Genomic DNA, 21,966 nt, shown 5'->3' with positions numbered 1-21,966 from the left:
TCCTTTCCATTCCCCGTTCTGCTCTCCCTCCCAAACCTGCTTCCCTCCTATCCCCTTCCTCCCCATCCCTCCTTCCCTCCTGTCCGAGGTAGAGCTGCAGGTGTCCGTCACTCAGACTTAACTTGCTGCTCCACCTGTTCCATCCAGGTGTGTTCAGTGTCACCGCCCACTGACTGCCAGTCAGATGGATGAGACTTCTATTGGAGCTCAGCCCCTCTAGGTACGACTGGGCCGAGCCGCGCGCTGGGAAAGGGGGGGCGGGTGTCCGGTTGATGACAGCGGGGTTATGATATTACTATTGGTGTGCGCGGTTCTGTCATGTCACTTTGTCGACGCGCAACGCTGCGCCATTACAGGGTCGTCTGGACGGACGGCGGGGAGGTGACTGGAGATCGCACTAGCCCGCCTGGGAGGAGGTGACTGGAGATCGCACTAGCCCGTCTGGGAGGAGGTGACTGGAGATCGCACTAGCCCGTCTGGGAGGAGGTGACTGGAGATCGCACTAGCCCGTCTGGGAGGAGGTGACTGGAGATCGCACTAGCCCGTCTGGGAGGAGGTGACTGGAGATCGCACTAGCCCGTCTGGGAGGAGGTGACTGGAGATCGCACTAGCCCGCCTGGGAGGAGGTGACTGGAGATCGCACTAGCCCGTCTGGGAGGAGGTGACTGGAGATCGCACTAGCCCGCCTGGGAGGAGGTGACTGGAGATCGCACTAGCCCGTCTGGGAGGAGGTGACTGGAGATCGCACTAGCCCGTCTGGGAGGAGGTGACTGGAGATCGCACTAGCCCGTCTGGGAGGAGGTGACTGGAGATCGCACTAGCCTGTCTGCGGGCGGCGAACTCAGACGAGATGTCAAGCGAGATAGAACACTGACCAACACACCGCCATCAGCATGACTGACTCACACTCCGCTTCCGCTCAATGGAACAGGAATGACACAAAACTTAATGATGAGGTAGAAAAATAGCTCGAGAGCTCGAGTTGCCACAGCAAGTCAATGTAGGATAGAGAGACTCGCACAGAAGAGAGCGTGCAGGAGAGAGCAGATCACTCTTTCTTGGAAATAAGAGGTTATAATAGAGGGATGGGAGAAAAGAGAGACTAATGGAGGTGGAGAGACAGAGAGGATCTCTTACCGTGAAAATGGATAAAGAGTCACACAGCTCTCGGCATTCACCCCTGACACCGTCATGACAACACGAAACCCAATCAATGAAGCAGCAGGGAGAAACAGGTTGCCAAAACAGCCCAGTTTGAGGGTGCTCCGCACACAGACAGGATTGAGAGATGGAGAGAGGGAGGGGAGAGTGAGAGAGAGACAGACACAGTGTGTGTGTGTGTGTGTGCGCGTGTGTTTGAGTCATCTGTGATGCCACCGTGAGGAAACATGCTGCGTTCCATTTGTCTGGGAAGTGGTGAGGTGGGAGAGACGGAGAACGACGTCACCCACGAGGTAACCACGGTAAAGTAGACAACAGCAGCAGCTTGGAACAAAGATGGACGCTAGCTAGCTTTGTTTGCCGAACCAGTAGATAACAACCATACATCCATAATAACGCACTACGCTGTATTTTGCGCATACAAGAGAGGTCGCGAACATGTCCTCGGATAACAGTTGTGGAATACTTGGTGAACGACTGATTTAGTGAGACAAGAGACGCTGTTCCTACCCTCCAATTTACCCTGCTCTCTCTTACCCTGCTCTCTCTCCCCGTCTCTCCCCCTCTCTCTCTCTCTCACTCCAGGAAGTGGGCAGAGCCGCTAATAAAATACTAGAAAAACAGTATCACTAATAAAACAGTATTACTAACAAAACAGTATCACTAATAAAACAGTATTACTAAAGTTTCACCTAGTTACACAGGGGGCTGCCATCTTGTCCATCTTGCAGAGCTAGCTGGGGGTAGGGAACGAGTGGTAGGGGGACGAGTTCATGAGCCCAGAAAACGAATAGCGAGGGGCGTTCCAGCTAAAACTGCGGGTAGTTATCTACCCAAATCACGACTTTGCGAGCCAAATGGAACAGCCTGGTCTCGGCTCCCCCCCTCCTAGTACAGGGCTGCGTTCCGAATCGCATACTTCTACTTCTAACTACCAGTACCTACTACAGCTGCCCTTAGAAAGTACGTACTTTGCAAGCAGTAGGCATCCAATTGGGACATACTACCTTGTCATAACATTGCACCTTGAAATTTGCCCACATCCGTCGCTGTCCATAACGCGACATTCGTCTACAGCTGTCACGACTCGCACATGTGACGCTGAGCACAGGATTGTGGGTCAGAATGGTCAAAAAAGCCTGCTGGCTTGCATACTGCAAAATACGACTGGATGTAGTAGGACATCCTGGTATTTTTGCCATACTGCATGTGGCATACAATGTATTGGGACATACTACATCCTGTTTTGGCATACTATATAGTAGGGTAGTATGCGATTCGGAATGCAGCCCAGGAGAGGACTGAGGGAGGGAACGAGTGCCCCCCCCCCCCCCCCCCCCCACCTCTCGTTCTGCTCTCGGGGAGGAGGCACGGAAGCAGGGAGCTTGGGGGGAGCACATGACGTCAACAGAAACAGTCCCCCGTGTTTACACACACACACCTCTCAACGATGCAGCACACGCCGAGGAGTGAGAAGTCGTGGGGGACAAACATACACCCCCTCTCTCTCTCTCTCCCTCTCTTCCTCCCTCCCTCCTCCCCCCCGCGGGTACAGTGCGAGTCGCTAAAGCGATGAAAGTACGGTGCGCGGTGATGTCACGTTCAAGTGCACATTCCAGATAGCATGTATATCCAGCCCCGTCGCTGTACCTGCGTCTGTAGTCTGTTGAGCAGCTGTAGGCCGAGCTCGCGTTTCATCCATTAACCTGGGTTCAGTTTCAAAAACACACTTCACACCCCCACCCTCTCCTCCTCACATACCCCTCCCCCCCTCACTTACTTCAGCCCCCCACCCTCTCCTCCTCACATACCCCTCCCCCCACCCTCTCCTCCTCACATACCTCAGCCCCACCCTCTCCTCCTCACATACCTCAGCCCCCCACCCTCTCCTCCTCACATACCCCAGCCCCCCACCCTCTGCTCCTCACATACCTCAGCCCCACCCTCTCCTCCTCACATACCTCAGCCCCCCACCCTCTGCTCCTCACATACCTCAGCCCCCCACCCTCTGCTCCTCACATACCTCAGCCCCCCCTCCCCCCAAGCCTTCTCTACCCCTCACCCTACCACTCCAACCATTCTCCTCTCATCTTCCGCTTTCCATCTCTCCTCTCATCTTTCTCCTCTGGGAGAGACTAGAAAGCCCTCCCACCAAGAGACACCACGCCACCCACCCCCCCACACACACACACACCCGCAGACAAATGTATGCCCTCACACACACAAACTCTCTCCTCAGAACAGCATTGCTCTCCTCAATCTGGAGTTTTAATCATCCAAATGTAGAATCTAGACTAGAGCACAGCGCCACACACAAACACACACACACACACAGAAAGTACATCTGAGAAAGTACAACATCTCGAAGTGCAGTGCAAAGGTACACTAAGCAAGAAATTTAGATCATTAAGCTTTCCAATGTGAGAAGGCAATTTAACTCAACTACACACACGCAAGCACGCACACACAGGCACACACACACACACAGACAGGGTCCCGATGTTGCGCTTCACTGCCTTGTTTTGATGCGTCGGGGCCAAGGCGACCACCTCTTCCGCGTGGAACAAAAGGGGCTCCCATTCAACTGTCCTCAAGGAATCAGGTAGAGAACAGGTCAGGGAAACGGCAAATAATACAAGAGACAGTGGGATGGAGAGAGACTGGAGAGGGAAGGAGAGAGCGACAGAGACAGACAGAGGAAGAGAGAGGAAGAGAAAGGGAGGGACAGAGAGAGGGAGAAAGAGAGAGGGACAGAGAGAGGGAGAGAGAGAGAGAGGTGAAGAGAAATGAGAACAGCCAAAGAGAAACAGAACATGCTTCAAGAGGTCAACACATAAGGAAGGATGGAAAATCTGATTAGGAATGAGATTAGAAATCGGACGACCACACACACACGTGCGCGCGTACCTGCGTGTGTGGGTGGGTCGGTGCACTGTTCTTCCCAGGAGGAGGATGATAAGAAAAGAAAGAAAAAAGGAAAAGAAAACCGAAACTGCCTGATCAACCCCCGCCCCCCCCCCCCCCCCCCCCCCGCACCGCCTACCTCACCAACAACCAGCGGCTCATCTGGATCTCACTACTCCTCTCCTGCGTTCACAAACAAACCGTGACGGATGACTGTCAAGAGATGTGGCTCAGAGCCACCTGGCCAGACGGGGCGGCTGAACAGCAGACCGCTTGTCTGCATGACTTCCTGTCCCGCCCACTCAATCAATCAATCAATCAAGAGTAAGAGACACGGACGATTGATGATCATGCGGCACCTTGGGATGAGCCATTCTCCCACCTCGCAGTCTCGCACACACACACACACACACACACACACACACACACACACACACAATTGATGAGTCAAGATGAAAATATCCTCCCTGTTTTCAACACACTCTCCTCTCTTCCTCCCACAGGAGCAATTAGTATGCATCGAGCTCTGATGAAGCTACGGCACGCGCAGCGTTCTGAACCGCTCTTCGCCGTCTGTCTCGCCTTGTCGGCTATGGATCCTGTCCTGTTCAATAACACGCCCGCCGGCATCCATTAGGCCAGGCGAGGGCCCGTCCGACGGGGGCCCTTCCACTCGACTCTGGGGCCAGATGGTCCATTTCCACTGGTCGGACCGTACCGGTACTCTCCTCAACAGCCCGGCAATGACGCAATGTGCACCAGTCAGTTTTTCGGCTTGCGTCTTGGCAACGCGAAGCACCATCCGACCATCTGCGATTAAATCAAAAGGATACAGCGGCGGCGTGCGATACATATGTCGCCGGTCTCCATTGGATTTCATTCGCCCCGTTTCGCGTACGGAGACGCGCTAGTTAACATGGGTGCGTTGTTCCCAGCGCATGCCGGGCTATTGGGCTGATGAACACAGGGACTTCCTGAGCATCGGCTTCCAAAATTGCAGTTCTATGGTTTAACTACCTTTAACTACCTCAAATGGCTGAGATATAGAGAGTTGGCTATTATGGCCCTATAAAACTGCAGACACCAAAAAGGAGCTCCAAAAACAGTTTTTTGGAGCATCCAGGAAATAGACTGGGTGGAACATGATGGTGTTGGCTCATTTGACTGACGCGAGCTCCCCATCAGTGTGTGCAATAACGCACAATGCTGCATACATGGAAAAAGCACAAGGAAATACAAACACAGGCCTTTACACTAGATAGACTAGTGGTGTAGCCTAGCCTAGCTCTTGTGCCTGCATGTGTGTGAGTGTGTATTTATGTTGTGTGTGTGTGTGTGTGTGTGTGCGCGCGCGCGCGCGCACGCACGCACGCATGCACAGTGCCTAGGGCTGAAACCTAACCCCGATCTCTCTGGGTCCACAGTGGCTTTCAGCTGGCTTGGGCTCAGCTCTGCTGAATTATTCAACACGGTCTTGGATCTGGTTACCTCTGGGCCAGCAGGTAACCAAGCCCAACGCTCCGATCAGGTGTCCCACTCTAGGTCATCCAAATGGGGCCAACTACTCAAATGAAACTATAATTAGCCCATCAACGATCACAAGTGGCGTTGTGAGAAAGATCTCAAGACGCATCTCCCAAGCCTTCTCGCCCCAGGAAGATCAGTGGGCCTAACGTGGCGATATTGATGTGAAGAATGTGATGAGGTTTGGCAGGAAGGTGCGGGATTGAGCAGAGCCTCACCTATTAATCCATCTGGGGACTGGCGTCTGGAGAAAACCACATCTCCGCCAAGTCACACGTGGTCACAGGTCACACCGACGCGGCTCTGCCCACTTCCTGGAGAGAGAGAGAGAGACAGAGAGAGAGAGAGAGAGAGAGAGAGAGAGAGACAGGGACGGAGGGAGACAGGGAGCGAGGGAGGGGGAGAGAGAGAAGGAGGGAGAGAGACAGGGAGGGAGAGAGAGAGACAGGGAGGGTGGGGGAGGGAGAGAGAGCAGGGTAAACTGGAGGGTAGGAACATTTTGTTGAGTAAACGATTTAGTCATGCAGCCTTGTTCTGAAATGTAAATACTGTTCACTAATCTAATGAAAGGCATTTGAATACGGTACAAGCGTGGGACAATCCCTGGCAAAATCACAGAACAGCAACTATGACACAACCCATATAAGCGTTGTCTTATAGCGGCAGATTACAACTGGAGTACCGTGTCCACAGTACACATGGATGAATTCTGTCTGAGGTAGTGACAGTCCAATCACAACAAACCTAGGACTAAACGAGAGAGAGTGGGAGGGAGAGAGAGAGACAGAGAGAGAGAGAGAGAGAGTGGGAGGGAGAGAGAGAGAGAGAGGGAGAGAGAGAGAGAGAGAGAGAGGGAGAGAGAGAGAGAGGCTAGGGAAAGAGAGAGGAGAGCAGAGGAGGAGAGGATAGATGAAGGGAAGTAGGGGCGGTTCTCTGCTCCGAGCGTTCATTAGGCCTTGCAATCTTTATGTTCAGCACATTTTGAGGCAAACCCCTCTTCTCAACTCTCAGCCTAGGGAGAGACGCATGCACGCACGCCTAAACACACGCCTAAATACGCCTAAACACACACCTAAACACACACCTAAACACACACCTAAACACACACCTAACTGACTATATTCCACTCTCATTACTCTAATCTCTGTTCCCTGCTGGAGAGAGACGTCCCTCTCCCCTCCCTGCGGGAGCGCAGTCTGAATGTGGACACAGAAACATACACGTGCTCTCTCTCCCACGCACACACACCCTAGTATCTCTGCACCTCCATGCAATGAGCTCACTGGCACAGTAACTTCAATTCATGAGCACCTGGTAAAAATGCCTGAGATCAACCCTCAGTACACACACCCACACACAACACACACCCACCCACCCACCCACCCACACACACACAACACCCACACACACACACAACACCCACACAACACACACACCGGAATGTGCGAAAGTTTTCAGAGTGTCTCTGCACCAATGAGGGCGCTGCCGCCGCCTCCTGCCTGCTTGGGTGGGCAGCGGGGGGGGTTTAATGGAGGAGTTTATCCACCTGCCGTGTCTCCAGATGTTCCCGGGGTGCAAATCGGGGACCACTTGATGAGATGAGAGAGGATGAGACGTCAGGCCTGATTAATACATCACACAGCCTTCTCCCTTCCCCAGCTCTCCCTGCACGCCGTCAGCCCGCCCGCCAGACATTACGCCGGGATGAGGAATGGAGAGAATGTTGCCGAGTGTGGTATTGGGCGAGGGTGGGGTATTGGGCGGGGGTGGGGTATTGGACGGGGTGGGGTATTGGGCGCTAAATAAAAGCGCTCAGTGGGTTAGGAGGCCATTGGGCAGGGCTGGGGTATTGGACAGGGTGGGGTATTTGGCAGGGGTGGGGTTTTGGGCAGGAGTGGGGTATTGGGCGGGGGTGTGGTATTGGGCGGGGGTGTGGTATTCGGCGGGGGTGGGGTATTGGGCGGGGTGGGGTATTGGGCGGGGTGGGGTATTGGGCGGGGTGGGGGTATTGGGCAGGGGAGGGGTATTTGGCGGGGTGGGGTATTGGGCGGGGTGGGGTATTGGGCACTAAATAAAAGCTTTCAGTGAAAGGGGAGGCCGTTGGGCAGGGCTGGAAGGAAAATAAATACAAGGTCGTAAATAGTGACTGGCTGTCAATGGGAGCTTGTACGACCAGCAGAAGCTCATTAGGGAGATTCGGAGCACAGTGGAAAGAGCAGACGTGTCGTCCTTTAAGGAGGTCAAGGGTCGCTGATATAGATACTGTATGCTAAAGCAACTGGTCGTGGCAGAGAGAGAAGTGGTCTGAAGAGGCAGGTTTGAAAACTGCTGTCTTGCAGTAATCATTTTAATGATCTTGGTGTGAATGGAGAAGGACTTCTGCAAACAGGAGAAATCAATAACCATTCAAGAATATTCTTTTGAGAGCCCTGAAGCGTAAGTGCTAAAGTTGCCATGGCGACCGAGACCACAAGCGCCAAGTAAGGGCTCTTTATTTCTAAATGCACATTACTGCGTCAAAGGCGGCTTCGATATGGGGAGGTGGGATGCCTGAGGGTTGTAATACAGGCCTGGAGGTGGGATGCCTGAGGGTTGTAATACAGGCCTGTTATGGGTATGTCCACAGATATAGCACTGCAATCCAATTATGTGGTTCTTGGCGTACTGTATTATGAAGGCTTGGTGGAGATTGGTCATGTGACTGGCAGGGGGAAGTGCACGGGGCTGGGGCGATGGCGAGGATGAGCATATAGGGAAGTGTAGGGTAGTAAGGCAGTGCCCTTGCCTCAGCCTAGGAGCGTCATCATGGCTGATCCACTGATTAGGGAGGAAGGGGAGGCGGAGTCATCTATTCCAACTCAGCTGACCCCGAAGGCAAGTACACACAAGGACACAGGTCAACACCAATCCACCAATTACCCGCACACCAGCCGACAAATGACACGCACACCGAGGTGACCCTGACTCGAGACTCAAATCAATACTCACATACGCACAGGCTGAAAAGTACAAAATCCCATTCTGACTTTCTCTCGGCTGCAATAAATCCAGCAAAGTCCCCATATGACACCTTGAGAACAGTGCGTCCTTTTCTGAAAGCCATATTCCCTGTTCTGTCAAGCCTGTGTCCTTGATGAAGTACATATGCATGCCCATATGTTCTGTCACACAAAAGGTGTCTACTGTTTTCATCAGCAGCCAGTGGTGTAGTGGTGTCTGAAGAAGTGGGTATACTATAACCACATAGTAGAGGATAATAAGTGGGTACACTGTGTGACTGGATTACTAGTCGGTAGTCAATGGGTATTTTCAGGGTCTTTTTATCTCTAATATGGCTGCCGCTGTGCGCAAACAATTTCGAGGTAGGTAATGAGAATTGTCACCTTCTGGTTTTAATCGTGGTCGCCAATTAAAAAAGACAATCATTGCCATGCGATTGAGGCCCCCCACTTCAATTTCGTTCAAACACACTTGGGAAAAGGCAATTTAGCATGATATGAGTGCCAGCGGTGCGAGGGGTGAGATTGTTTGCCAGAGGTGGAGGCTGTGGATCGTTTTTAATGATTTTGACATTTTTAATGACAGTGCAAGTCATTTATCAGCACGAGTTACTGGAAAAACAACAGCTTCCCTTTTTAGCACTCTCTCTCTCTGTTCCCTAGTCTTCAATACAGTCCAAGGCTTTCTCCCCTCCAAGGCTCTGACTTGTATACGATCGCAGGCTGAATAGAGCCTCTGTCGGCAAAAACATTAAGTCTCTGAATAAAGAGCAGAAGTGCCACCCCGGTGCAGCATGGATATAAATCACCAAGTCAGGAGCCCTGGGTGCATCTCTCTCTCTCTCCCTCTCTCCCTCTTCCTAACCCCCTGCATCTCTCCCTCTCTCCCTAACCCCCTGTATCTCTCTCTCCCTCTCTCCCTCTTCCTAACCCCCTGCATCTCTCTCTCTCCCTCTTCCTAACCCCCTGCATCTCTCCCCCTCTCCCTAACCCCCTGCATCTCTCTCTCCCTCCCTCTTCCTAACCCCCTGCATCTCTCCCTCTCTCCCTAACCCCCTGCATCTCTCTCTCTCTCCCTCTTCCTAATCCTCTGCATCCCTCCGTCTATCTGCCCACCCCCTGGAGAGACACGCAGGAAATTAGCTCCAAAAATACCCGCCACAAAACACAAACACGGGCGGCAGGAGCCTGCAGACAAGGGGGGGCAGAATCTAATCAAATAAAAAAAGAACAGAAAACATCCTGAATACATGGGGCGCTGATCAGGTACATGGCACCGAAGGAATGGGCCAAACAGAAAATAAGAAATACCAGAAAAGAAGGCACAATAGACAGAACATTTTTTTGCTAGCCTCCCAACACCACAGACATTTGAGCCTGGCATTTTAAGGGTAGTGCTTATGGTTTCAGCTCCAGTCGTCTGCTAGCCCAATGCCATGGCGCTAACAAGTCTTGAGGTATGGTGAAAGGTTGCCTAAAGGTGCACCTACCCATTTCAGTTCCACCTGACTGGGCTGTTTGTCGAGAGAGATTTCAGAAAATAGGCCTTCTATAAAAAGTGTGGAGCATTTGGGGGTAAAAGTCGGGTACCAGTTTATTAATCATAATTCATGGGTGCTGAATCCAAAAAATAAATAAAAATGTGTTCCCAAGCAAGATCTTGAGTTTTTAACCTTCTAATTTGCATATCAAAATGGCCGCCAAATTGCCAATTTCGAGGCCTTCTTTAACAATTTCTTCAATAACTATTTAACTGTAACAATAACTGTAACCAGGCAAGCAAAATTGACAAATAGTGTCTATATCTATGTTCTGAGGGTTAGGCAATGTGATCAAGTAATTTTTTAATTAATCAGTGGTAAGCCTACTTTTAAATATGCTAATTAGCAGCCAACATTTCAGATAACTGTTTAATAGGGTACCCCCGGGGGCTCCACGCGCTCCCCCCTTATTTTTGTGTTCATTAGCAGAGCTTCATGGACTCATCATTTGGGGTCATCTTGAAGCAACAAAGAGAAGCCTTAGATAATAATCAGGGATGTGGCGTGTCTCAGCACCACACATTAAGCTGCCAGGACGCTTAGCCAGGAGGCGTGAGGGGGGCCTGACGGGGCCTACCCCTGTACCCCATGATTTAGGACGGGCTCATCTCTTAAGGCCGGAACACAGAAGGGACTGCAACCAACGGGTTGAGATGGCCAACCTGCAAGTAAAAAGCTCGACTCACAGACAACTGTGCAGTTTGTTCTGTTCGCCACAGATGTTTGCAAACAGTCTGAGAAGTCTTGAATGAATTGAACTACTACTACTACTACTACTAGACTAGTTCCAAAATAAAGGCCATCAGCCAGAAAATCATTGATCACAGAAGGGCTCTCCGTTCATAGACAACATGTTAGCCACGAACGTTCACCTCGGTTCACTGAAAAACCGAGTCCAATAGACCTATTATAAATTCTAAAGTATATTTAGTAGTAATAAAATGCTAACTTCATGCTTAACCATCCGTTTCTCCCGGGTGGCTTGGCGTTTCCAGTTCACCTTCTCGATCCTAAAATAGCCTAACCCTCCCTGTATCCCGGTTCACACAAATAGCCACAGCCACGCATGTCCAATTCCAGAAGTAGACTTTTAAAATCCTTTTCATGCATATCAGCCGGACATTTGCCTTCTGCCATGGTCATAAACGGTCCCGTCTGTTTTCGTCCACAGGGTGTTGTGGTTGTCTTGCCGGAGCGTGGGTGCCGCCCCACCTTTTAGGTGTGGGCGGGCACATAAAAATGCAGAACTTGAAGTTATAGTTCTGAGCAGGAAGGACCAAATCTCTATAATTGACATCAAACGCATCATTTGTAGAGTTTTTTGAAAGTGAGAAAAATAGCCCCAGGAAACACTGAGGGAATGAAAACCACATTAATTGTAACATGCTGCACATTTTGGAATGATACAATGCTTAATGCTAATCGGGGTTAAGTGCCCCTTTAAGTCCCCCAGGAAACAGATTCTACAGTACAAGCTGCCGGTAGACTGGCTGTGCCAGGCGGCCGGCACACACCAGTACATCATACAGCCAAATGCAGTCCTCTGCTCTTCCTCTTGGTCGGACAAGAAATCCTATCCAATTATCCTTTTATCATTTGTTTGTTCTGAGGAGATTTTTTTTTTTTTTTTTTTTAAAGAGAGACATTTGTAAATAAAGAAGACTTGAATTATTCATTTCCTGTGCTGCTTGCACATTTGGAATGACTGTTCAGTGTAAGCAATACTGAGGTGGCTCCACAAAGGACCTGAGATGTAATGGACCCCCTATCTGTCTCCCTCAGGTCCAGGATCATCAAAGAGCCTTGTTTTGTGACCTAGAAGCATGTCTTGTTTGTGACCCAGAATCACGTCTTGTGATCTTGGCGTGAAGGATAACCATACATGGCACATAACGGCAAATAAACTGTTGAAAACCTCCATCTGGTTCCCACAGTCACACATTTCCTCTGAAAATAGAATTTGCAACCTAAAGTATTAGGAAATAAGGATCTCACAGCAAGACTTGACTGACTGACGCTATCAAATTCCCTCTGTTCACAAGATCAAACTGGATGGGGATTTGATGACATTGAGCCTAATTGGACAGCATGCTGGCAGTTCAGGAGAGCCATGTCAGTTTGGCAGCTACATTAGGCTGACGTGGTGGAGTTGGCCTGGCGGTTTACAGCTCAGTAGCGCACCAGGGAAAAGGGAACATCATTAGCTGCCGCTAAGCAAAGTGTCTTTTTAGGTTATATAATTTATGAGTTGCTCAGCTGGGGCCTTTGACGGGCTCTCCAATTAAAAATTAAACACAAAAAAAGAGAGAAAAAAACAACTTGTGTGACAAATATGGGTTTGCAGGCCCCTCTTTGACGCTCGCAGCTCTTTTGCGTCACGTGGGCTGTCTTTGTCAAGCCCCAGGGACCCGTCACTCTGCCGTCATCTGAGCTGGACCACGGTCACGCCGGGGACTGAGGGATGCCGTTCCACAGGCGGTGACGTGGCCCTGATGCTCAAAACCGGGTCACACGCACGCACACTGAGGATTCAGTACTGCAACGCAGCACAAGCTATGTCTTGGAGATTAATAGAACTTCGCCAGGGCAGCCTTAAAATACCTTAATGTAAATACCTCATAGGGCTAAAATGCTGTCTAGCCTGCACTGCTGCTACCGTCCACGGACAGGACCGACTGCTGAGAACAGAGATCCATAAGGTAGTGGGGCGGGCAGGAGTCAGGCAGACAGCAGGAGTCCAGGCCCTGGGTGCAGCAGCTGGACGACAGGGCTCTGGGCATGGGCAGATCACTGCACACACAACACAATTCAATTATGCATGCGGAGCTGGGCGAATAACAACGGCTTACGCAGAGATCGGCTGAAACTGGAGCGCCTATCGCTCTGTGTGCGCATGTGAGTGCATGTGTGTGTGTGCATGCGCCGGTGTTTGTTTGCTCAAGCTCAGTCAGGTCCATAGAGAACATTTTCCATCTCAGCATTACTAATCCTGGTTGTGCCCTGCGATTGACTGAACACCCGGACCAGTGTGTGTGTGTGTGTGTGTTCACAGAGCTCTTGTTCCTCCGGGTTTTCTTAGAAACGGTCCTTAACTGCGGTCACACAGAGGTCAGCAGTACTCTGAAACTGACAGCCCGGTCGCACCTGCTGGGAAGGGCCAGACTGCGGCTAGGGCTGCCTGGCAACCATAGCGTAGCGGGAGAACTCAGCCATGATCTCTCACACACACAAACGTGCGCGCACACACACACACACACACACACACGCTTTCGGGGGTGTAAGGCACTTTCAGCCTTTTCCCAAACAACCTCTTCGACACAACTCTTCTCTGTCCCTTAGGGTTGTGAAAACAAAGCCCTCTCTCCTCCTGTCCCCGCTCTCCGAGGACCCCCAGCGGGTCACCGTCCCCCCGCTCCCCGAGGACCCCCAGAGGGTCCCCCGTCCCCTCGCTCCCCGAGGACCCCCAGCGGGGTCACAGTCCCCCCGCTCCCCGAGGACCGACAACGGGTCACCGTCTCCCCGCTCCCTGAGGACCCCGAGCGGGTCACCGTCCCCCCGCTCCCCGAGGACCCCCAGCGGGTCACCGTCCCCCCGCTCCCCGAGGACCGACAGCGGGTCACCGTCCCCCCGCTCCCCGATGCCCCCCAGCGGGTCCCCGTCCCCCCGCTCCCCCGAGGAGTCACCGTCCCCCTGCTCCCCGAGGACCCCCCGCGGGTCCGTGTCCCCCCCGCCACCCCGAGGAGTCACCGTCCCCCGCTCCCCGAGGACCCCCAGCGGGGTCCCCACTCCCCGAGGACCCCCAGCGGGTCCCTGTGCCCCCGCTCCCCGTCTGCCCGCCGCCGGCCCCTCCCTGCCACTCTCTCCGCCTTCCGAGGGGGAAGTGATTTGAAGCGTAACAGCGCTCTGAACAAACACGGCCTATGGCTGAGCGGAGCGGGCGGGGTGACGGGGTTCGCCACTAGCGTGTGTGTGTGTTCAGTGAGCGTTTACACGTCACTTTAGACGCTGCCCTCTGTCTGACACCGGTCTCAGGTACGGCGCTTTGCATGCCAGCGGTAAAACAAGAGATAAGAGGGGAGGAGACGAGGGGAGGGGACGAGGAGACGGGGACGAGGAGACGGGGACGAGGACGAGGAGGTGGCAGCTGGTGGAAGGAGGGGAGGGGTGCCGGAGGAGGATGTTTCACTGAAACGGGGGGACACTTCCTGTTTCCAGGTGCATGATTTATCGCCGGCCCGGAGAAGAAAGGTCCACATAGACGGACAGGAAAACAAGGTCAGACAGAGGGGCGGCAAATAAGAGGACAGATCCATTATGTTTGATGGTCCAACAACATTTGACCCCCGACCTCATTTACTATGCAGTGTAGCAGTATATTTATCCTGCTGGGACCCGCTAACTGGGCACAACAGGTGATGGCACTAAACAATGCTACCAAAAGCTGTTCCCCATCACTATGATACTGACTGGTCTCCATTGGGCAATAGCGGACTACTTTTGAAACCAAGAATTATCAGATGCCACATGGACTGAGACTTACTTCTGTCTAAAACCTCTTAGTCAGCCCTCCTATCTCTCTGTCTCTCTGCCCTCCCTTTCTTTCCTATCCTCTCCCTCTCTCTCCTGCCCCCCTTTTCCCATTCTCTCCATCTCTGTCTGTTTTCTCTTATCCTGTCTGCCCCCCCCCCCTCCGTGGGTTTTCCATTGTGCCTCTGCTGTCTCGTCTTCAGACTCGCCATGCAAAGCTGCATCAGTGGTCTTTTGCATGTCCTGTCCCGTCTCGTCTGCCGTGCTTCAGGGAGAGGGGGGGTTAGGAGGAAACAGCCAACACGCCACCGGCTACATCGCGATTAACATCAGAGAGTCTGACGACTGACACGCGCGCGCACACACACGCAGACAGACATACAAATTCACACACGCTTCCCTTCATCCAGTCGTCGGCTGGTTTGACAGTAAATGTAGAGTTGATAAGAGAGACACAATAAACGGGGTTGACTGACGTACAATAAACGGGGCTAAATGGAGTTCAATGGAAAAAGATAACCTGAAAGACAACAATGCAATGCATGCATATGTGGACATACCCGTTTACAGATACCCCGCTGCTACTTAATGTATGCTGAAGCTATGGTATCAATATAGAAACATGTGGGTGGCAGTCTCTCCATCTCCCTTCCAGGGAAAGATATATCTCTCTCCCCCCCCCCCCCCCCTCCAATCTCTCTCCCTCTCCCTCTCTCGTAAATGATGGGGTCCTACTCTCCCATCACCACGGCTACACGGTATCACATATCACTCGATAACAACTAGAGGCCCGCTCACACAATGGCCGCAGCAGACCGTGCTGCCCAAGGCCTGTAGCACACGTCAGCATGAGTGGTCCATTTTCTAGTCCATCAGTTAGCATGATTCAGCACAGCATGCTGCACATTTGTTGGTGGTACAAACACGAATGCATTTCAGTGACAGCGAAGCCAGGAAATGGCCCACAAGCTACAGCAGTGGCGGCGATCTAGGCCATAGTGTCTGCAATGTATGGCGAGGATTTGGACACAAAATGGCTACTGTGAACCTAACAGACGGCAGTGAGTGAGAACGCTAGGGGAAATGATATGTAAATGAAGACCCGTCTTGACCAGCATCCTCTTAAGACACTGCTGGTCACTTACATACCTCTAATAACTCCTATTGGACACCGATTTACCTTATTTGCATGGAATGGGTGTGGCAGAGTAATACAAGTAAAACAAACACAAATAGGCATCCTTTGTGCAACAAAGTCCAACGCTCTAACATTTGTGCACTCAATACTTAGAAAAGGGCAAACCCCACTCGTGGATTGATTCAGACCATCAGTTCCGCAAAATGGAGTCTCAACGGTTTCAGTGCCCTTGGACAGTACATGAAGATGCATACTCAAATAGTTAATCAACGGGAATTATTGATGGGGATCGAATGATTCAACCAGCTAATGTGATTAGATTCTGCTGCATGGTAGGAAGGGGAGGGCCTCGCTCGCCCTTAAACCAGCCTGCCGTCCCATAAAGCCCCAGCACTGAGTGCTACCAAGATCACTGCTAATGGGATTTTGAAACATTACCATTCTACTGACTCAGCAACTCGCACGGCGGCGGCATGCCTGCGCGCTGAAGCGGGGTGGAGTGTGTGTCTGGGTGTGTGGGGGAGGTACGCATGGGAGGGTGCCAGACAACAGACAATAGGGGGAGCCTGTAAGAGCGTGTTTGTGTCCTACATGTGCGTGCTGCTGCTGCGCGGGGGGGGGGGGGTTATAGAGACCAAGACGCGCCCCCGCGGGAGTGGACGCATGTCACGACTGGGTGACTGCTAGCTGACGCAGCACTGTCGGTGCGTGCGCCAAGATGAAAATACATTCATCACTTCTGTCACGACCAGACAAGCAGGCTGAGAGAGAGAGAGAGAGAAGGAGAGGGAGGGGGAGGGAGAGAGCGAGCAAGGGAATGCTGCTTGCCAGCCCTGCCTCCATCCCTATTGGGAAGAGACATGATTTGTGGCGTTCTGATTAGACTGGTCCTGAAACCGATGTCCCGGTGACGGTTAATAGGTCTCCCCTCTCCTACGGTCTCCATTAGTCCAGCAGTCCTTTGAGGTGAATCAAAGTCAATTCATTTAAACCCATTCATCTATATAAGGCTTAAATCCTGCTGATAAAGTCTTAATGGCACAAGAGAGACTGAGTGAGACAGAGGTGAATGACAACAGCAAGGCAGAGGAAGAGAGTGTGAAATGTGTGTGTGAGAGATCATTAAACACCTTGTGTCACCCCCAGCTGTCAGAGGGACTGATTGTCACCCGGCGCAGGCGCCCCGGTGACACGGCGATCATTCACCGCCTCATTTGTCACCATAAACCTCCCCAACTATCGCAGGCGGCGAGTTGTCATGGCAATAAGCACATCATCAACATGAGCCCAAAAGGAACTTCTTCTCTGGCCTCACCAGACAGCGTCAGACAGTCTGCCTGCTTCTCCTTGGTGATGAAATGTGTAGGGGAGCTGAAACAAGGCACTGACTGCCAACGCTCCCTGTGTTACCCAAAGAAGGAACATTCCGGTCTATGACAAATCTCTGTTCTGACAGCCGGGGGGTTGCAGAAATCATACGCAAAACGCAGTTGGAGTGGGATGGGGAAGACAAGATTCATCACTTCATATCATCACAGAACATTGGCAGTAGTCTCTCTCACACGCACACCCACATGTGCATGCATGCACACACACCCAACTCATTAAAAATATAGGAATACAATGTGCAAGAAAAGCACTTTCTTTGAAGATATTGTTGCAATATTGTAAGAGTGCCCCATTTTCTCAACAAATTGTATGCACACATGATGTGAAAGTAGAGGCCACACATCACCAGTTGTTCTACCCACCATCTCTAAACTTCCATCCTGCTCAATGGGGCATGGGGTGTGTTGTGGGAACACTGAACACTCCATCAAAATCCCTCTAGGACTTGGAGCCTGCTCACATTAAGCCCACCCTTTATAAGCCGTTCTAAACAGTCTTTGATATTAGCCCACACCACCCCATCAGTTACACAGAAACCATCCTCCAAACCCAAAGAGAATCCTTCCTTCTCATTCAATTACAGTTGAGGAAGGAGTCTGAGAAATGTACCCTAGCATCCTGATTCAAATGCTCTTAAATCTTCACACAAACACCACGGACAGACAAACCAAGGTTGGTATTCTAGCTGGTGTGTTGGGTAGCCTTGTGAGACCATCTTGATCTCATGAGGTCACATTCAATTTCTCAGAAACAGAATGTGAGATTTCTAGATTAAGATCTTTAGATCAAGATCAAGAGCTTTAGCGAGTGTGAATGTGCATGTGTTGTATTTTCTTTGTCCTGTGTCCCGAGGACCCCCTTGAAAACAAGATGATGCATCTCAAGGGGTTATCCTCTAAACAATAAATAAAAAAAAAAGAAGAAAAAAAAAGATGGTCTTATGAGAGGCTGTGTGTTGAGAGGCACTTCTGTTCAAAACCATGTGCTGGATAACACTCACTATGGATGACACCCACCACCCAAGTGGCTCTGGGGTCACAAAAGTCACCTGGTGCCAATGAGGTCATGGGTTCAAATCCCAGATGGTGATGACTTGGTGTAGGGGGAATTGATGGCACCAAAGGAAAACCATGGAAAAAGCTGAATAGGCTTATGCCAACTGTAGGGAAGTATTGATTATTCAAGTGCCATCACTATTTTCATGTTTTCTAAAGAGGTCAGAAGATCAAAGAAAGATATTAAGATTAAATAAGAATGCATTCAAGCATGATCGAGCACAACCTGCTTTAAAAAAAAAAAGAAGAAAAAAAAAAGAATATTAGTGAAAGTCTCCACTGTTTATCCATCTGGTCGCAGTCCGCCCACGATAGATCCGTCACACCACTTGATCTGGAGAGTAGCCCAAGCCTATCTACCAATGCCCCGGGGGGCAAGACAGATGGTGTAGTTACAGGCTACTCTGGGGAATAAAGCATTTAAACCACGTGTTAAATGGCGAGCAAACTCCTAAAGATTCACTAAAACAAAATGGGTAATATCAAACCTCCCAGTGTAGATAAATGAATGGCCTGTTTGCTCACCTGCCTGCGGTCACGGAAGTGTGACGTCAAATCATGCTGAGTCAATGGTGAGAATAGCTTAAAAGCCAAATTGGATGACCCAATTCTGCAATGGAAGCACCCATATGGAAACAACTCGTCTGGTCAGAAAGTTACCAAGTCATAGCCTATAACCAACAAGCCTGGAGCCAAATTAGCCTCAGTAGCTATCCCATGAGGTACAGCAGCTGTGCTTATAAAACATTAGCCGTTGCATTTGTAAATGAAATGCTTATGAATTATGGTGCAGTCTACAAAGAGGAATGTGGTTACACACCAATGAAGCATCATCTGTTTTTATCTTATTACATTTACCAATATGCAAGCCACTGCAAATTGATTTATGAATTTGACATGAGGAAACATGTTCGCTTTTCGAGTTACTGAGCCTGCTCTCCGAGGCGAGATCGTTTGATCCCGCTTCGTTTTCAATAACTAAATCAGCCTTCTCCCGTGGCTTCACTTCGTGAGCGCTTTCATAACATCAGAGATTACACCCCAACACAAAGCGACAAAGTTGTTAACACTGACAAGTTTGCTGAACCTCTTGAATACCAAGCACACTGAACAAATATTGTTTCAACACGATTATTTTCGATGCAGTAGGCTACCAACAAAGTCACGCATGCGAGGAAATGTTTGACTTACGTTCCAATGTAACAATGTAACAATGTACCAAAAAACGCCTCGCCTTCTCCTTGAGATGAGCGAACACTATGCTCTCGCCACGCCAAGTTTCCTCCTCTGATCTGGAGCAAAACAAAGCGGTTGGGACTTTTATTTGGGTCCTAATCTATTCTTTTGGTTTCACTCTATCTGTTGCAAGCTTGGCCGAATAAAATCCTAAATAAACTGTGTCCAACTCAATCTATCGACGAAGACAGGAATTCGCGACGGACGGCTTCTTTGTTCCGCGAGCCATTCCTTGGATATCACCATTCATGTGTCCCTGCCACGCGCTGATTGGCCACGTAGCTCTTGGACAGGATCAGGAATGAATAGGTGACGGTAGGGGGGGCACCCGCGCGGCCTACTCCCTGTTTGCTGTCCTAAAGTCTGTCGCTTTCCGGGAGCGATGCTACGATACGAGAGCAATTGCTCGCAACACTGACACCTTTGGGATCGACGAGGCAATCTCGTAGCGGCTGGTGAAGATAGAGAGAAAACGAAAGCATGGTTAACTTAGCATGGTTAACTGGTAGGACTGAGGGTCTCACATAAGCATTGGTAGGCTATTAGACCCTACCAAGGATAAGCAGTTTTCAGTACAAATTGATGTATGGGCGTATAGCACCATGCGCGGACCTATAGCCTACAATCTCACCCGTAGCCTATTAGCCTAATTAGTCCAGGGGCCAATTCAGATTTTGGTGCCACCTAAGGTGACCACTTTTTTTTTGTCTTCCTACATGTTTCTAGTTTGTATTTTGGTATGATAACCCTGCCTATCTTGTTTAATGATAGTAATCACTACCCCATATACAATGACAAAACCCTGCATGTATAATTTATTTTGACTTCTGGACAATACTTTTGGAAACCCAATGGTCTTACAAAGACCATGAAGACAAAAATACCTAAATTGTTTGGTCGCCTTAGGTGGTACCAATTCATGAAAATATCACTATTGGCTCCTGGACTAAATTATATCTAAATTGTGTGGAATAGTACCAACAATATATCACAAGTAATTCAGTGGACAGTCCTTTTGATTACATGTGTCTTTCTACACATCTGAATTTAATCAAAAAAAATATTTTGGGGTTTATTTAATTTAGCTCAGCTGTGCATAGGCCTCAGTCTTTGGTTGTGCTCGGACTGTGTGTGTGTGTGTGTGTGTGTGTGTGTGTGTGTGTGTGTGTGTGTGCATGCGAGTGAGTGAGTGAGTGAGTGAGTGAGTGTGTGTGAGTCTGTAAGAGACTGGCAGATGGATCAGTCTCTAAACTGTTGACAAGCATGAGTAACAGAGCTATCGGCTCAGCAGTTTTATTTCCTGTTATATGATCCACAGGAAAATTTAACATTTCTCTCTCGTCCTTTCTCTCTCGTTTTCAATCTCATCTCATCCTTTCTCTCTCTTTCTACCTCACTCTCTCTCTCTCTCTCTCTCTCACACACACATACACCACAATCACTGTGTGTGTGTGTGTGTGTGTGTGTGTACTGTATGTCTGTGTATGTGCCTGTCTGTCTGTCTGTCTGTGTAACTGCCTGTGTCAGTGTGTCTGTCCTTCTGTCTGTTTGTCTGCCTATCTAAATGCATATGTGCCTGCCTGCCTGCCTATCTGCTTGCCCATGACCTGCATGTCTGCCTGCCTAAAATAATAATAATAATAATAATAATAATAATAACAATAACAACAACAACACATAACTGCCTGTCTTCTGCCCACCCATTGGTCTGCCTGCTTGCCTGATCTAAACATCCAGTTGGTGCTGATGAGTCATACCCCTCATGCTGTGTGTGTGCTTGTGTGCGTGTGTGTGTTTCTTAGTCTTTCCACATATTTCAGGGAAGCCCATAAATGTCCACAGTGACACTCACTGAAATGTCTTCAACTCCGCAGACAGACACATTCCTCATGGGCCTCTCTCCTACGCCTGTCTTTCCTTATTCTGTTTCTCTTTCTCTCCCTCCAATCCCCTTGTCTCACAATGCAGTTTTCCTCTCTGGGTCTCACGAAATCCAGTTGTGAGGATAGACCCAGATCCGAATCAGAATCTGTTAATTGCCATGCAGTTTTACAACATATGAGGAATTTGGACAGGGTGCAAGGGCGAGACATGACAGTGCAAAAAGCTAGTGCAAATAAAAAGGATAAGCTAAAGAAGAGAACAATGTAAGTAGTGCAGTCAGTGTATATGCAGTGAGTATGCAGAGTGTAATGTGTAGGTGAATGTGTGTATGTGTATATGTGTGTGCAGCGTGATGTGTGAGTGTGGTGCGTCCTAGATGGAACACTATTCACAAACAAACAGCACAAAGTCATCATGAGGGTGGTAGATCTGCTCGTTAACACACTAAGAGAGGAGTAGGTTGCTCCCATGTTGTTGAACTTACTTTCATTTTAATCATTTGTGGGCTAATGTTGTGTTTGTATCCACTGTTTGTGTCCACGTGTGTGTGTGTGTGTGTGTGTGTGTGTGTGTGTGTGTGTGTGTGTGTGTGTGTGTGTGTGTGTGTG

The 21,966-nt window shown here is 50.0% G+C and overlaps 1 protein-coding gene across 1 annotated transcript in view; it reads right to left on the bottom strand.

The window, feature by feature from the left end:
* The window catches only part of LOC311311118 (SPRY domain-containing SOCS box protein 4-like), a 46,329-nt gene extending 26,662 nt beyond the window's left edge, over positions 1-19,667 (bottom strand). The window contains exons 1-2 of the mRNA XM_084440763.1: positions 19,430-19,667; positions 5,808-5,903 (exon numbers count right to left, since the gene is read on the bottom strand). The gene's annotated coding sequence lies outside the window, so the exon portion shown is untranslated. The remainder of the gene's footprint in view (positions 1-5,807; positions 5,904-19,429) is intronic.
* Positions 19,668-21,966: the final 2,299 nt, after the last annotated feature.

This window comes from Borostomias antarcticus, assembly GCF_949987555.1.
Source record: "Borostomias antarcticus genome assembly, chromosome: 1".
Lineage (NCBI taxonomy): Eukaryota > Metazoa > Chordata > Actinopteri > Stomiiformes > Stomiidae > Borostomias > Borostomias antarcticus.
Note: the sequence above shows the minus strand (reverse complement) of the source record. Positions and strands in the feature narration are given on the sequence as shown.